Source organism: Capsicum annuum, chromosome 3 (genome assembly GCF_002878395.1).
Source record: "Capsicum annuum cultivar UCD-10X-F1 chromosome 3, UCD10Xv1.1, whole genome shotgun sequence".
Lineage (NCBI taxonomy): Eukaryota > Viridiplantae > Streptophyta > Magnoliopsida > Solanales > Solanaceae > Capsicum > Capsicum annuum.
In genome coordinates this window covers 166,904,182-166,917,524 of record NC_061113.1, presented here as the reverse complement: position 1 = coordinate 166,917,524, position 13,343 = coordinate 166,904,182, and the positions used below count along the sequence as shown (strand labels likewise).

Here is a 13,343-nt window from a genome sequence, read left to right as displayed (position 1 = left end):
AACAACACCCATACAATAATCACAAATTATTCAAGCATAAATCCAAGCAACGAAATTAGCTACTCATAAAGAGAGAAAAAGGAGATTTACCCAAATTTTCAGCACATTGTTCCATTGAATCACAAATTAATACAACAATGAAAATCTAAATTCAATAAAACTTGAGATAAAATCACTAACTTTACACTTGGAGTCTCACTCTTATGTTTCAACCTTCCAAAGTATAAGAATGTAGGTCTAAAGCAGAAAAAAATCCTTTTTAAGCCCAAAATTCATGTTTTACAGAAATTACTAAATTGTCACCTCATTGGTGACATGCTAGTGCAGGTGCCAGTGCATGTGGTTAACTGTGTTCATAAGTTACCTCTATAGATGCCACTAGATGCTCCAGTTGAGTCATCTGCATGCACAAGTAAAGTATGTGCATGCACAGGTGGCTCTTAATTCGCCCAAATAAACTTTTAAGCTCCTATTCTTCCATTTTTGCTCTCCGGTTGACTCGTATGACTACTCAACTTCATTTTTAATCTCTACATGCACAGATAAGCATTATAACATGATGATTACTTTAAATTAATTAAAAATAATTTAAGCCTAAATTGAATTTACAACACATCCCTAATGACCAATTCTTCAATGGTTCCTCAAGATTTATTTAAAACTATGTGAACACAAACAAAAGATACTACCCAACTAGAAATAACATTTTAAAGTTAATGAAATCAACAAAATGGATAATTGAGGTCATCCTGATCAATTTTTCATCAAATCTATAAATTTAACTTAATTCTAGAATCCCAACCAAACACCCAAAATGAGTTTGAGCACATTAAGACCCAAACTAAAGGTTTAACTAGCTAAAAAACTATGTTCCATAACTAATAAACTGAAGGAATTCCCATCCAAGCCCATCAATTAAAAATCTTAACCCAAGTCAAACATATCTATCTCTAAAATTTTAAAACAAAAAAAATCACTATAAACTCAAGTGAACTCCTCAGAAACCGCTCCACCTACCTCCACAGACCACAAAAACCTTATGAAATCTATGAAAAGGGTTAAAACCTGAAAAACATGTGAAAAATATAGAATAACGAGGTGTGTCATTATAATAACAATAGCTAACAACAAAACTAGAAAGTCCTGAGTCTTAGAAAACAACTAATAGTAAGTTCGACAAAGCCATAGTCTAAAAAAACATCTAAAACTAGGTAGATAAGGCCATCAAAAACATACTTATCATTCAACACATATGTATAAGCTAGTAGAAGAACAAAGTCTAACAAAGGGCCAAAACTAGGCCCCAACCTAGATATCAACTCTATATATACACTTGTTTCTTACCAAAACTTTAAAGTCGAGAGCTTTGGAAGGAATGCAGATTACCAGCAAAAGATCAAACTCAATAACCACTTACTAAAGAGGTGTATCATATCCTCTATCTAATCCTAAATATGTATGTAGTGACTAGGTAATAAAAACGTCAATAAAAAGTAAATGCATGATCAACACCCAAACTATACCTCCAATTTAGGATAAAGAGATCACAGTCAAGTATAATAACCCAACTAGGTTGCGGTCAAACCCACAGGGAAGAAGTTGTTGTACATCTCTAGCTTGCTGAGCTCAATGTGATGAACAAAAAGTAAATGGGGGATTGTTGTTGTAATCTCGAACAAGTAACAAATTTTGATTTTGGCTATAATAAGTTAGTAACGAACACTAGGATTGTGTTCTCCCTAGCTTCTCAACTCAGTAGGTTTATTGTGCTTTATTGAATCAATCCAGTGGCTTATATGTAGAATTTGATAAGTTATTTACCATTATCTGTCTTGTGGACTAATTGATGGATTTTATCCTTCACCATTTATATCTCAGGATGTCATATTAGTAACCTTTATCTTAGATTATAGTTATCTATTATATTTTGAGTCTCAAGTTTTTAGATGATATATAACCACCTTACATTGATAAAACTAATAAACTTAGATCAACAGGTAATCTTCAAATTATGGTTGTAATTATCTTTTCCTAGTCACTACTCCACTTATGGAGTAAGTAGTAATATCTAGGCAGGATCCTAACATTTACAACCGTTATGACATATATCAAACCAAAGATAATACAATACATTAAATGATACTGGCTTAGAACTAGTTAGTACTTCCCCTACTTCATCATTACGCCAGGGTTCCCACAACCCTAGCTAAAGTATTAGCTGCTCATGTTTGTTAAATGATCAATGGAATTTATAATGAATAGAATTAAAAATTATCACAATGATAAACAAGTAAAACTATCATGACCCAAGCTAGGGCTTGGCAGTGATGGGTATCTCAAATCCACCGTGGATGGAGACCACACCTTATACCTAACCAAATCATCACACATTGCCCAATAAAGGCTAAGTTTCAAAGATATAATAAGATAGCATAAGATAAGTTAAATTAAATTTAAGACATCTCTATAACCAATAACCGATAAAAGACAAAGCACAACCAACCAACATCACCCAAGTCCAAAGTAATCTAATAAAGCCTTGTAATAAAATCAAAATTAATAAAGTGTTAGGATATGCTACCGACCTTGACAATGATAATGACAATGTTAATAATAATGTAAACTCTCAATTCTAGTCTATGAAAGTAACTGATGAAATGTCTAAGTCTTCCAGAGAATGGAAGCTCACCACTTTACCATGACGAACAAATGAACTGAGCTGATCAACCTAACTTTGTGCAGGAAAAGCAGAGGTTTCTCCGATGCCTGCATTGCATGGGGATACGACATCTAAAGACAGTTAGTGGGTTGATCACTAACATATAACTCAGGGATAAGGAAGCACAATGAATCCATGATCATCACTTTACATCTAAAGAAGGTTAGTGGGTTGATTACTAACATATAACTCAGGGATAAAGAAGCACAATGAATCCATGATCATCACTTTAAAATTAGTCAATATATGTATCATATGATGGGATAGGGAACAAGGCTTAACTTTCAATTTAAAACTATAGTCTGGATTTTTTAGCTCAACCGTTATAACATAAGAAGGGGCTATATAGGCCCAACTCTCCCTAACTAAAAGGGCCTCAGTACGTGTAGCCACATGAAATGGAGGATATACATATTCACCATGGGGGACTAAAACCCCTGGAAAACCAAGGTAACTAAAGCACCCAATCATGTAATGTAATATGGAGTACTCGAACCTCCCACTTATGTGATAATGATAAGGGGGACTCAAACCACCCGATTATGTAGACCCACACGTTGGTAACTATAGTTTCTAGCATTTGTCCCTCGACATCTCTACTTTCACGACTCAACTACACAACCCTCATTAAATCCCAATTAAAATAATTAACACACATTCCCATTCATTGAACCATAATAAATATTTAGGGGTACACTATTAGTACTGTCATATCAACTACATTGTCAAGGTAGCATCAACATGCTAAAATAATTGTCGTCACTTGGGAAATTTATAACCTTCTTAGTTAGATTATACATTTGCTTGTGGAATTACACCCCCATAAGGATTAATTCAAAATCATTATTATTCATTAACTTTTAACATTATGCAATTGTTTAAGAGTAATTCAATGTGCATACTTTTCATATTCGAAACATATTTCACAATAGGGAGTTGAGTTCATTACCACTTCAATTGTCAATATTCAGAAATTGGAAGAAATCACAATCCCCTAGTTTACTCAACCTAACCAAGCACCTCACAAGTTTAAAACCATAAATAAAGCATGAACAATTATATGTAAACCATAGGAAATACTTTTTAAAAATAAACATTCAAAATCCTCAACCTATGTTCCAAGACCAACATTAAAACTATATGAATAATACTTTAAAACACATGTTGTTTATAAAATAGAAATTAGGAGAAGAGTAACATGCCTGAAATACCCAAGATTCTTGAGAGAATTCAACCCTTTAAGCTCTACTTGACCATCTTCTTATAAACCTTAAGTATGGATGCTTGAAGTCTTGAGAGAGAAGAAAGAATGCTTGGAGTGTGTTATCAATGAAAATAAGGCCCCAAGAATGTTTATAAATCATGGTTTATTATTGGGATAATAGGGAAATATCTAAAATACCCCAATTAAAAGGTTAAAAATATACCATCAGTCGATATGGGTCTCATAACGACCCATCACAACTCATTACAACTCGTCTCCATGGGTCATTGTGAAGACACTATCACCAGGCACACACACTGTTGACCTTACGACTCGTATTCCATGGCTCATAATGGGACCCTACACTCATAGGGTCCAGTTGTAGTAAACACATAAACTATTTGAATATACACTGGACATCCTACGATTTGCACCCAACGACCCATAATGAGCCCTTATGACTCATAGTGAGCTATTTGTACTCAGAGCAGAAATCTTAGCTACACATACTAATAAGGCTATGATTTGGGTCCAACAACTCATCAAGACTCTGTATGACTCATAGGGTAAGTCATAGTCAGGACAGTAAGAATAAAATTTCAAAAATTTCTATGAGATCACCACCTAGGATGTTTCATTCTCCCCCTTTAGGATTATTTGTCCTCAAATGATAGGTCAAGGCATCCCTTAGCAGGATTTAACATAGAAACATACCCACACTTACCTTTAACAAAGACAAAAAACAAAGATGTTAAGATCGCTCATACCTTAAGCACGATTTTTATAAAATAGGGAATAGGAATGTATACTTGGACTTCATGACCTTCCCGTCTTCATAAGTAACTTTCTCAAACTTTTAGTTCCTCCAAAGAACCTTTACCAAAGCCACGTCCTTCATCTACAAGCAATGGATACGCTGATCTAAGATCTCTACCAGAACTTCCTCATAAGACAAGGTATTAGAAATGCTTAAACCTTCCAAAGAAAAAAACAACAAAGGGTCACCCACACACTTCCTCAATATCGAGACATAGGAGACTGGATGAATGAAGCTTAAGTAAGAAGGAAAATCCAATTCATATGCAACATTCCCAACCCTCTTCAAAACTAAATATGGACTAACATAACAGGGACTGAGCTTCTTCTTCTACCCAAACCGTATCACACCATTCATGAGAGACACCTTAAAGAACACCTAGTCACTAATATTAAACTGCAACTCCCTTTATCTCACATCTGCATAGGACTTTTGGACACTTTGGGTGGTATTAGGACTATCCCGAATCACCTTTACCTTCTCTATGGCTTAGTGAACCAAATCAGGACCATATAACCTATTTTCACCAACCTCAAACCACCCAATAGGAGACCTACACCTTTTATAATATAAGGCCTCAAATAGAGCCTTACCAATGCTAGAGTGATAACTATTATTATAAGAAAAATCCATGAGAGGCAAGTGGTCAACCCAACTACCATCAAAGTCAATCACACTAGATTTGAGCATATCCTCCAATGTCTGAATAGTTATCTATACTTGCCTATCCACCTGTGAGTTGAAAGTGGTAGTAAGGCTCACCGTACTCCCCAAACCTTTCTGAAAGAAATGGCAAAATTTAGATGAGAATTGAGTACCTTAATTAGATATGATAGAAATAGGGCACCATGCAACTTCATGATCTCCCCAATGAAGAGCTTAGTGTAACTCTCCGCTGAATAGTTAGTACTCACTGGCAAGAAGTTAGTGGATTTAGTCATCATATTCATAATGACCCAAGTAGAATCAAACTAATGGCTAGGCCATGGAAGACCAGTAATGAAATCCCTATCAATTATTTTCCATTTCTACACAGGCAACTCAATTTCTTAAAATAATCCACTGGGCCTCAGGTGCTCCACCTTAACTTGATGACACACCATGCACTTAGCCACAAAATTTTCCACATCCCACTTCAATTTATTCCACCAATAAATTTCTCATAAGTCATGATACATCTTCTTTGAACCAGGAAGAACAATATAATGCGACTTATGAGCTTCGACCATGATTCTTCTTTGCAACCCATCATCATGGGAAATCATAATCTACTTTGGTACCTCAAGATACCATCACCACCAATCTCAAAAGCCATCACTTTTTACCTACCTTCCTCCTTCTTAATTTGCATCAAGATTGAGTCCAACACGTATTTCTCCTTTACTTCAACACCAAAAGATGACTTTTTCACCTCTTGAAAAATTACACCACCATTCTTAGAGTTTAAGAGATAAATTCTAAGATTAACCAAATGATGAATGTCCTTCACCAAAATCTCATTTTTCTGCATCCATATAAGATAAACTCTTAATGGACAACCTGCTAAGAGCATCAACAACTACATTAGCTTTACCTGGGTTATAGTGAAGATTCATGTCATAGTTCTTTAGCAACTCAAGCCAACTCCTTTGTTTGAGATTTAGCTCCTTCTAAGAACACATATTGCAGGCTCTTATGATCAAAATAAATATCTACATAGACCCTATACAAATAAAGTTGCCCAATCTTCAATGCAAATACCACAGCTAACAATTCCAAATCATGAGTCAAATAATTCATCTCATGAACCTTTAAGTGTCTAGAAGTATATAGAACCACCTTTCCATGCTACATCAACACACAACACAGTCCACCCGAGATGTATCATACTAGACTATAAAATCATGAATACCCTTACATATAGTCAAGACTAGAGATGAAGTTAACTTATCCTTCAACTTCTTGAAACTACCTTCATAAGCATCAGACCACAATAACTTCACCTTCTTCTATGTCAACTTAGTCAATAGGGCAACAATAGAAGAGAAATTTTCTAGGAACCTTCTATAATAGCCAGCTAAACAAAAGAAGCTCCAAATATTGGTTGGAGTCGTGGGTCTAGGCCACTTCTTAACCACCATAAATTTTTGTGGATCCATTATGATCCCTTCACTAGAAACAACATAACCCAGATAAGAAATAATATTTAACCAGAAATCACACTTAGAGAACTTTGTATACAACCATTGATCTTTAAATATTTGCAACACAAGGCAGAGGTAATCGGTATGATCCACCTTATTCTTAGAATATACCAAAATATAATTAATAAACACAATCATGAACAAATCTAAGAATTGATAAAATACTTGATTCATAAGATCAACAAGCCAAATGACATCACCAAAAACACAAAATAACTATACCATGTTTGGAAAGTAGTTTTAGGGATATCTACCCCCCTAATCTTCAACTAATAGTACCCAAATGAAAGATCAATCTTAGAAAAGTATTTAGGAACGTGAAGCCGATCAAAGGGATCAACAATTGTAGGAAGTAGATACTTATTCTTCATAGTCACCTTATTTAACTGGTGGTAATCTATGCAAATTTGAATGGACCCATCCTTCTTATGCACAAGTAGAACCAGAGCACCCCAAGGAGAAATTTTGTGCCCAAGCACACACTTAAATGTATGTGGTCTCACTAAGTAATACAATAGCATTAATAAAGACAAATATTGATCCCTCAGAGAATTCTATCATCAAATATTGAATTCAAGTTCAACTATTGAGATTAAAGTGGTGAAATATAACCAATAGAGTTTTGAAAGCTTGTAAAATAAAATAATGCAGAAAACTAAAGACTTTGGACAAGCAATGGATGAAAACCCAGGGTTAAGGCACTGTGAACAAATATGCTATGCTAATGAATTTCATTCGTTAGATTACTTAGCTTTGTTGATGATTCATAGGGTTTATCACATGATCATGGTCTCCCGATATCTAATCGTATACCTAATTTGGATTATAATTACATTATGGAGAGGGGATATAATAATCCAATTAGAGGAATGAAGTTATCATTCTACATGTGAACTAAACAAGGATTCTAGGTATATCCCTATCTTGGTATCTAATTCAAATTCCTTATTTTATAAAAGAATAAGACCCTTGTTTTATCAATCCCCATGTTCTATCTTCATATTCCCCCTCTCAAGCTTACAAAATCAATAATAGATGTATCCTAAGGGCATATAATCTTTAAAATAGTCATAAGAAGGATAAATAAATAATTAAAAAAAATTCAATTCAGAGCAAAAGTAATCATGTTCTTGGCCTTAACCCCAGAATAGGGCTTTTAACCACTCATGGACATAGTTATAATCAAGATGAATACAAACATGATAAAATCCATTAAAAAGCTAAAGGAAAGAAATAAAAATCCTAATTGAAGTGTTTTCCATACCCTCTCAAAGTTTCAAATCCGTTCAAGGTGTTTCTAATTGATTTAACATGTTCCTTTTATAACAGGACTCAATTTTTTGAAGTTTGCAGCTCACCACGATGCGGGGCAAGTTTTTCATGTCTAGCTCTACAACGCAGCCTTATCATGGTAATATAATAGATTAGGCCAATAGATAATTACCCCTCACCATGATGTGGGTCTAGTTTCCTGCATCTAGCTTCTCAACGCGGTTTTGATATCAACGGTGTCCTATTCACGTCAAGTTGTGTCTTGTGCTTTTGTTTCTCCATTCCAAGCCTTTTTGTGTTGTTTACACTTTATTTAAGGCTTTTATATACTTCATATATCATCATAATAATCTCACCAATATTACTATAACAATAAACACAGTTGATTAAGGCTCAAAACAATACAACAACCAAGACGACGAACTAGAAACTTAAGCTAAGAATACTAGTTTTGCCCCTTTTGATCTTTCACTTAGTTTTGAATCTTGGACTGATTCAATTGAACTTTAAAAACTATAAAAAAAGTTTTTACACACAAAATTACTCATTAATACCATTGTGAAATCATTATAAACATTAGAATCCATTGCGATCAACTATAACAACACCTAGCTCAAGCTAGGTACACTTGTTTTCTCATTTGAACTCAAAGTGACTAAAGTAAGTAAAAACCTATTTGAAATACACCTTAAACATTATAATCAAGTACTTAAACATTTTGATGCTCAATTTATCATCATTGACTCATTAATCACACTAGTAGTCCTCAAAACAAGATTAAATAAGATAAGATTATATAACTAAGGCGCATAAATCCACCTCAGATGATCACCCCACACTTACAGCCTTGTTCCTAATTGGAAAACTCTTTACTCCAAGCATTAAAAGATGAGGTGACTCCACACTTATACTACTATCAAGACACTAAAGATAGTACTACAATGACTATACAAAAGGCAAGTTTCTACACTAAGTATGTGACATGCACAATTAACAATTCAATAATGCTACTTTACAACATCCTAGCCTTAAGATTCAGCTCACCTAGTTGGCAAACTTATGCATATGGATAAATCTAAGACATCATATAAATAACCTAACATTCATCAAACATGTTCCCTCACAACAAGAGAGTTACCCATAATCACTCACATAAATGCAGTTTATAACACGATGGGTACAAGAATCAAATTGCACTAACTCTCACAAAGAATTGATAAGTTAAAAATCATGAAACATATGCTTGTCCTTAGTGTAGTATTCAACTAATATTATAATGTTAAGCTTAGCATAAAATATGTCTTTACGGGTTGTAATGTAGGCTAAGGGATGGGTAAGAAATTTTCTGGCCTATAATAGTGACTATCTTCCCCAAGTGCTTTAATACATCACATTATACAATAAAGATCAATCTCTAGCAGCCAACTTTCACCTCTACGACCTTTACACATCTTTTGTTTTACCCCATATCATTAAGCTCATTCATATACAATGTGGTGGGACTGTTTTCTATTAATTCAAGATTTAATTTTTTTAGCACAAATTTTCTTTTCACTCCCAACCATAACAAATATAATTTTCACACCAATAGCCACTACTTTTGGTCTTTACTTTTACCTCCACTCCTTTTTTTTCAAACTCTTTATTCAATTAATTTTACACTAAAGTTCTTAGGAGCTTTGGATCAAATTAAGGTCAAACAAAAAAGGGATTATGCTACAAATAAGGCTACAAAATAATAAGCTAAAGGCTCAATGGGGTTAACTAAGATTATTCTCCATGATAGGTCAAAAGAAGGTATGAAACATGACTATCAAAGAAATGCCTATATCATCTCCTAAACCCACACTCTTTATTTTGCTTTGCATGCACACCAGGAAAGTTCTAGGATCAAATGCAACAAAGAGTATATAAATATCTCACACACACATGGAACATGCTCAAATCAAGTTGGATCATCATAGACTCTTAACCAATAACAACATGAATTCAAATTAATCCAACAAGTACAAGAGTCATAGTCATGAGCCTAGGATTCTAAAAAGTAGTCATTCACAAAATAAACATGCTCTTTACAACTAAACAGTTGCATCATGTAGTTAAATATAGCACCAATTAGAATATCTTATTTATTCCTAACAAGAAATTTTAAACTTAGCCTAAACATAGGAATTTCCATACCCTACACTTAAAATCTAGTTTGTCCCCAAAGCATACTTTAAAATTATAGATAGAAATACTCCATGAGGCCTCTAGGACTATATAGTAGCATGTTTATACATCAAGAGGGTCCGGAGACCCCATACTTAGTTTTCACCATGCTTCTTTGTTCAAATTTTTCAATACTCAGACTTCCCATCAACCTATGAATGAACAAAAACAAAATCTAGTGAAGTAAAAACTTAAATCCTAAAAATAAAACATACCTTATCTTGGGTTGCCTCCCAAGAAGTTCCTGATTTAGTGTCGCGACATTACTCAATCTGTAAATTATCTATTTTCTTTCATCCTCTTCCTCACACTTGGTCTCCATCTTCTTATTAGTGTCTAACCTCTTGAGTGTGAAATCTTCAGGTCAAAAACACTCTTAACAATATCCTTCTTAGTCTCATCAATTTAAATTATTTTAGGCTTGGGTATTGGTGGCCTGGATTGTTCAATAAAGAAGTTTGAAGAGGTCTTTTGTGGAATAGACTCCACCACCCCATACTTGTCTCCTCCAATCACCATAGTTATGCACAAATCTTAGTAGTGGGATAGCGTGTTGAGAGGTTTGAATACTTTGAAAACTGCCTCTTAATCCTCCAGCCTCATTATGAGCATGCCCTCTTTCACATCTATCAAAGCTCCTCTCGTTTTCAAAAATAGATGTCTCTAGATGACTGGTACATTTTTACCTACCCAAAAATATAAAATAATAAAGTCAGTAGGAATAATAAACTTACCAACCTTGATAAGAACATCCTCTATAATTTCTTCAGGATGGGCTATGGTTCCGTTTACCAGTTCCAATAGTACAGAGCTTGGTTTTGGCTTCCCCAAGCCTAAAGTATTAAACAAAAAAAGGGATATCAAATTGATACTTGCCTGTGAGTCGCTAAGTGTGTGAAACACCTCACTATTCCTAATTTGAATCGGGAGAGTAAACTTCCCAAGGTCCTTGAGCTTTTTGGGTATCTTCTGTATTACCAAAAAGCTACCCTTCTTAGTGAGTGTTACTATCTCAACATCTTATAGCTTGACTTTCTTTGTGACCACAACTTTCAAGTACTTTGAGTACTTAGGCATTCCCTGTAAAACATCTAAAAGATGAAGGTATTATAAAGCTCTCTGAATATGTAAAAAAACTTTTTGAAGCATGCATCCTCCTTTGCGTTTATATGCTTTTGTAGGAAAGGTAGTGGTGGTCTCTCCTTCACCTATTCAACAACTTTATTTTTGAGTACTTAAACATTCTCAAATTTTCAATAACAGTGTCAACTACCTATTTAGGAACCACATCAGCATCTAACTCAGTAATTTTCTTTGGAGCTTCTTTATTAAGCTCCTTACCACTCCTCAAAGTGATTGTCATAACTTGTTTAGCATTTTTAGTATCACTTAAAAAACAACCTTGAGGCCTGGTATTCTACACTTATACTATTTTATCTATATGCAACTCAAAGCTCCTTGTAGCCGCTTTCTAGCTCTTTATATCTACTACCAATTGTCCTTGAGTAGCTAAGATTTGTTTTAGCATCTCTTCCGTATTGCCAGTGGCCTAGTTACTTGAGCCTGTGGTTGCCAAAACTATTATTGTTGGGCATTCCATTGCTGATTTGATGGTTGAGTTTTCCACTTTAGATTGTAGGCATTCCCATAAATCGTCCTTTGAACATTGCCCACAAACATCACTAACTCAGGATTGACAACACACATATCTGTAGAATGATCACTATTGCCATAAACCATGCCCCCAACTTCATATTGCTGAATTGAGTTGTTAACTTATTCTGTAATGCAACAATCTAATAAAATATAGCGGTAAACTAATCTACTTCCAACACTCATGCAACCTTCTTTGTAGCATTTTTTGAGTTAGAATGCCATTTAGTATTACCTTACGCAATCTGATTTAATAAAGTATATAGCTCATCATATGCTAATTTCAATGCTTGACTACCTGCAGCTGAATCTAGCAAATTTTTTGTGTTATGATCAAGTGATTCAATAAAAGTGTGAGATAATTCCCCATTGTACTACTGATGATGTGGACAGTCAGGAAGAAGAGCTTTGAACCTCTCCCAAACATTATATAAGTTCTCATAAGCCCTCTGTTTGAAACTTATGCTCTCATTGCATAATTTCACAGTCTTGCCAGATGGAAAGAATCGAATGAGGAATTTTTGAGCTAAGTCATACCATGCTGTGATTAAACTCACCAGTTTAATTTTAAACAACTTCTTTGCTTCCCCTAATAGTGAAAAAAGGAAAAGTTTCAGCCTAACATAGTTAGTTGAGGTATCCTTAGGGATGAATGTGTCACTGATCTCCAGAGAGTTCCACAAATTTACTTGTGGATCTTTATGTGAAAGTCCCATAAATAGTCCACTGCTAATAAAAAGCTGCACCATGTTATGTTTTAGCTTAAAGTTACCTCCAGTAACTGGTTTATGAAAAGGGAAGGTTAAATTCATCAGAAGTGGGATTGTCACTTCACGAACTGCCCTATGGGCTAGTTGATCTTCAATAATTAGAGCAGTATTGTCTTGTTTCACTTGAATTTAAGGAATATGGGGTAGAAGGGTTACTTCTCTCCTTTGTTGATGGAATCGTTGCTCGGATTTGGGGCTTGGTTAAACCAATTCCCTATCCCTTGCTAGCTTACTTGCCTGTAAACCTGTTTCCTACAAAATCAATCCTAAGACCAAGAGTAAAGCACCAATTAGATATAAAAATTAAAACTAAAATAAAAAAAATAGTTGCCAATTTATAAGCCCCTAGCAATGGTACCAAAAATTTGTTGCGCACAAGTGCACACACAAGTGTATGTGGTCTCACTAAGTAATACAGTGGCCTTAAATAAAGCCAAATATCTATCCCTCAGATGCTTGTATCATTAACTATCTAATTCAAGTTCAGTAATTGAGATTAAAGTGGTGTAATGTA

The 13,343-nt window shown here is 34.5% G+C and overlaps 1 non-coding gene across 1 annotated transcript; it reads left to right on the top strand.

Annotated features, from left to right (window-relative positions):
* Window positions 1-12,434: 12,434 nt before the first annotated feature.
* On the top strand, window positions 12,435-12,541 carry LOC124897396. Its single transcript, XR_007054117.1, has one exon. It is a non-coding gene; the product is annotated as a small nucleolar RNA R71 (small nucleolar RNA).
* The last annotated feature ends 802 nt before the right edge of the window (window positions 12,542-13,343 follow it).